This window comes from Ovis aries, chromosome 4 (genome assembly GCF_016772045.2).
Source record: "Ovis aries strain OAR_USU_Benz2616 breed Rambouillet chromosome 4, ARS-UI_Ramb_v3.0, whole genome shotgun sequence".
Lineage (NCBI taxonomy): Eukaryota > Metazoa > Chordata > Mammalia > Artiodactyla > Bovidae > Ovis > Ovis aries.
Window position 1 is genome coordinate 14,805,511 of NC_056057.1, and position 5,187 is coordinate 14,810,697.

A 5,187-nucleotide genomic window follows, 5' to 3' on the forward strand; every position below is an offset into this window, starting at 1 on the left:
CCTGATGCGAAGAGCTGACTCATTTGAAAAGACCCTGATGTTAGGAAAGATTGGGGACTGGAGAAGAAGGGGACAACAGAGGATGAGATGGTTGGATGGCATCACCAACTCAATGGACATGAGTTTGGGTAAACTCTGGGAGTTGGTGATGGACAGGGAGGCCTGGTGTGCTGTGCTTCACAGGGTCGCAAAGTTGGACTCAACTGAGCAACTGAACTGAACTAGAAAAGGCAGAGGAACCAGAGATCAAATTGCCAACATCAGTTGGATCACAAAAAAAGCAAGAGAATTCAGAAAAACATCTACTGCTTCACTGTCTATGCTAAAGCCTCTGACTGTGTGGGTCACAACAAACTATAGAAAATTCTTAAAGAGATGGGCATACCAGACCACCTGACCTGCCTCCTGAGAAATCTGTTTGCAGATCAAGAAGCAACAACTGGAACCAGACATGGACCAACGGACTGGTTCCTAATTGAGAAAGGAGTACATCAAGGCTGTATATTGTTGTCACCTTGCTTATTTAACTTATATGCAGAGTACATTATGTGAAATGCCAGGCTGGATGAAACACAGCTGGAATCAAGATTGCCAGGATATACAGAGAAATATCAATAACCTCAGATATGCAGATGACATCACCGTTATTGTAGAACTAAAGAGCCTCTTGATGAAAGTGAAAGAGGAAACTGAAAAAACTGGCTTAAAACCCAACATTCAAAAAAATGAAGATTATGGCATCAGGTCCTATCATTCATGGCAAATAGATGGGGAAACAATGCAAACAGTGACAGACTTTTTCTTGGGCTCCAAAATCACTGCAGATGGTGAATGCAGTCATGAAATTAAGATACTTGTTCCTTGGAAGAAAAGCTATGACAACCTAGACAGCATATTAAAAAGCAGAGGCATTACTTTGCCAACGAAGTCCATATAGTCAAAGCTATGGTTTTTCCAGTAGACATGTATGCATGTGAGAGTTGGACCATAAAGAAAGCTGAGCACTGAAGAATTGATGCTTTTGAACTGTGGCGTTGGACAAGATTCTTGAGATTCCCTTGGACAGCAAGGAGATCCAACCAGTCCATCCTAAAGGAAATCAGTCCTGATTATTCATTAGAAGGATTGATGCAAAAGCTCCAACACTTTGGCCACTTAATGCGAAGAACTGACTCGTCAGAAAAGACCCTGATGCTGGAAAGATTGAAGACAGCAAGAGAAGGGGATAGAGGATGAGATGGTTGGATGGCATCACTGACTCAATGGACATGAATTTGAGCAAGCTCTAGGAGTTGGTAATAGACAGGGAAGCCTGGCCTGCTGCAGTCTACGGAGCTGCAGAGTGGACACTCCTGAGTAACGGAACTAACTTTAGACTTAGTGGCTAGGAAAGGCCTGACTTGTATGGATGATGAAGGCAAGCATTCCAGGTGACAGCTCGTAGGCCCCTCCCCTGTTCAAGCCAAGTACGTGTAGTATAATCATTTTCTGCTAAGGTGAGCTTTTTTAAAATTCATTAAGTGACCAAAACATGACATTACTGAAAATTAAGTGATGTTAAGTTGAGATAAGGAGAAGCCAAATTATGAAGCCCCTGATGGTATTTAACGTGTAGCATGATCTAAATTTTAACAAGACCACGATGTTTTCCCCACAAGACTGTTGGGCAGAGAAAGCAGAAGCAGAGACCAGTTAGGTGACCACTGCAGTAAATCTGGTGAACAATGGTGGCAGACTAGACTAGTAAGTGGAAGTAGGTAAGATTCTGGACATACATTAGAAACCAAATCTCCAACCTAAGATGTCTTAAATGTCCAGGTAATTTGTAGGCTTCTTTTACAGGAAGCCTAGTGCTAGAGCAGGTTCAATGACATCAAAGAACCATTTTCTCCAGGCTTTCTAATCACTTTAACCCTCAAACTGGTATGGTTGCTAGATGACGGCCACTTCCAACAGATTAGATGCTCCCTTCCCTGGTGGCTCAGAGGGTAAAGCCTTTGCCTGCAAGGTGGGAGACCCAGGTTCAATCCCTGGGTCGGGAAGATCCCCTGGAGAAGGAAATGGCAACCCACTCCAGTATTCTTGCCTGGAAAATCCCATGGGAGGAGGAGCCTGGTAGGTTCCAGTCCACGGGGTCACAGAGTCGGAAACGACTGAGCGACTTCACTTTACTCATATGCAGAGGAAGAGCCTCCCTTTATGTGCTATTTCAAGAGCCAGAATTCCTCTTTGCAATTTTGACTCTGGTCCATTGTTTCACTAGCTCACACTTGCAAAGTCAGTCCATCCCTCATTCATTCATTCATACAGAAGATGAACTGGGGTTGGGGTTGGCTTGCCTTGAGTCACATGGTCTCTGTGAATGAAGGATGGATATCTGAGAGGGGGAAATGTGTATCTGTTAGAAGAGGAAGAGGGAAATGGACGCTGCTAGTAGGCAAGCAATGGTAACAACTACACAGGATATTCTTTGGAGACAGTGACAAGTTTTTTTCAATGGACTGAATACTGGGAGAAAAAAGGATTCAAGAAAAGTTCTAACAGTGCTGGCTTCAGCATGGGGACTAAGGGGCCACTGAGATGCAGAAGACTAGAGGAAAGATCAGGTTTAAGATTATCAAGGCTTCTCTCCACCAAGTTATCTTTAAGATACCCATTAGACACTGGAGAGGTGATACAGCTGTCAGCTGAATATATGAGTTTGAGTTTGAATATATGTCAGCTGAATATATGAGCTTGGGGCTTAAGGGAGAGGCCAAGACCGAGAATAGAGAATCAAATCATAGAGCGATTTTTGTTGTTTTAAGCACCTGAGACGGGATGAGATTATTAATTTATGGATAAAGCAAGAAGTGGACCTAGGGCAGGGTCTGGACCCATACCAAGATTTAAAAGTGGAGTGCAACAGAAGCCACTAAGGCAGCTAGAGAACTCTGGAACTCTAGCCCAACTCCTTACTGTCATATATGTGAGTGGATTGCATGTGTATTCAGTCCTGTCTTTTAGCAACCCTATGGACTGTAGCCTGCCAGGCTCCTCTGTTCATGGCATTTCTCCTCCCAGCAAGAATACCAGAGTAAACTGCCATTTCCTCCTCCAGAGGAATCTTCCTGACCCAAGGATCAAACCTGAGTCTCCTGCATCTCCTGCAGCGGCAAGCGGATTCTTTACTGCTGAGCCACTGGGGTAGACTAAAAGTAGTGCAAACTGTCAGCTCACTGCCAATGAGTGAATAATGTTCCATCGTTTAACTTAAGGTTAAGCATGGGCGAGATAAGATACAAGTACCTTTAAAAAATGAGGCAGATCTTGAAACACAAAAAAAGCATTATTAACACACTATTTTTAAAAAAAGAGGGCTCATTATCATAGTCCTCTAAGTTAAATATTCAGTGGTAGTAGTATGACTAATCCAAGGCCTGATATAAATTACTGACCATCAGGGATTCCACTGGTGGCCTAGTGGTTAAGATTCCAACACTTCCACTATAGGGCGCAGGGATTTGCAGTGTGGCCAAACAACAGATAAAATTTAGAAAAAAGAGAAGAGTAAAACTCTTTTAAAAAAACAAACAAAAAACTGGACCACTATTATACCTACAGTTTTAATTTAAAATGATTCAACTAAAATTAAGTGATTATGAAAAATTATAAGGTTAAAAACCTGGGTTCGAGTCTATATCTGACAATTCAAAAGCAACCAGGGACCCTTTCACCTCTTATTTTTCTGTGAGATCCAGTTTTCTATTTGATAAAATGTTTACAATAAACAGGCCCTTCTTGCTTGCTTCACAGACTCACTGTGAAGATCCAAAGTTAAAGAATATCAACTAACCATAAAATCCATAAACAGAACTTTCTTCAGCTGTCTGGCTGGTCTAATCTTCAACCACTGATGTGCTTCATCATCCGGATGCCAAATACCAATTATCAGGTACTCAGAGAAAGCCACCTAAACTGAATTTTGAAAACTTATTAAGAATAAAACATTGAGAAACTAGAGGCAACCCATTTAAAATCTCTGTCCAAATCCTATGAAATTTCAAAACTGTACCTCACCAATTTAAATGCAAGGCATAGGAGATGGCCATCCCTCTGTGTACTAATCTGACACTATCAGGGTGACATGGAGTCTAATGATGCCCTTGTAATCACTGATCATAATACTGAGAACACGTACATCAGATTTCTTCACAGGCTACATTAGTATGGCTGCCTGTGCCTCATTATATGATTAAAAATATCATTTTGAAAAATAGTTTCCAAAGTTCTTTCTTATTCTTTATTCCATCTGTTCATCTAGTAGTTCCATCTAGTAGACAAAGCAGAGGCATGCTTGTCTTAGAAGAATAAAATTATCTATGTCCAAAATAATTTCAAGGCACACCTCAAATGATATTTCAAGTGTCCAACCCTCTTTTTCATGTCAATACTATCTCATGATACATAAATTTTAGATTTTAAACTACTCAAGAGTACCAATGATTCTACTTATAAACAAATAACACATTAAAATTTGAAAATATTCCTAATAAAAGCTATATATATTAGCTGCATTCTGAATGTTATAAGAATCCTTTACCAAATTAAATCTCCCCACTCACAAAAGTTGATGTGGCAATAGTAACCCCGTGCAGAAATTTAATTGTACTAACTGAATCTATTAGGTAGTATATAAGAATGTATATATGTTAACAAAATATCTTGAGTCCACTTCCTCAGTTTTGACAGAGACATCATTCTTAGAACTGTGGTCAAACCACTCTGCATGTTAAGTACTAATAATATTTTATCAACTATTAATATTATTAATGGCTCAGAAACTAATTACAGCAACTTAAAATGACTAATATTTTAAAAACACAGGTTATGAAGGGTCACCTTAGAAATGTCAGTAAATGCCTAAGGTTTCAAAATAAAGATGAAATTAAGGTTAAATGTAACTTAAAAGAAGTACCTTATAAATAAGACCAACATTTAATCTACGTGGTTTAAGAGAAGTACTGAATTGGCAATCAGATGAATTCTAGCCTCAAAATCACTTAACCTCTTAGAGCCTCAGTTAACATTAAAAAAAAAAATTCATTACAAGAAAATCTTGCTGTTTATAATAAAGTTCTGAAAAAAGCACAATGAGAAAATTAATAATTACAGTCAAAAGATGAAGACTTCTGAACCAAACCAAAA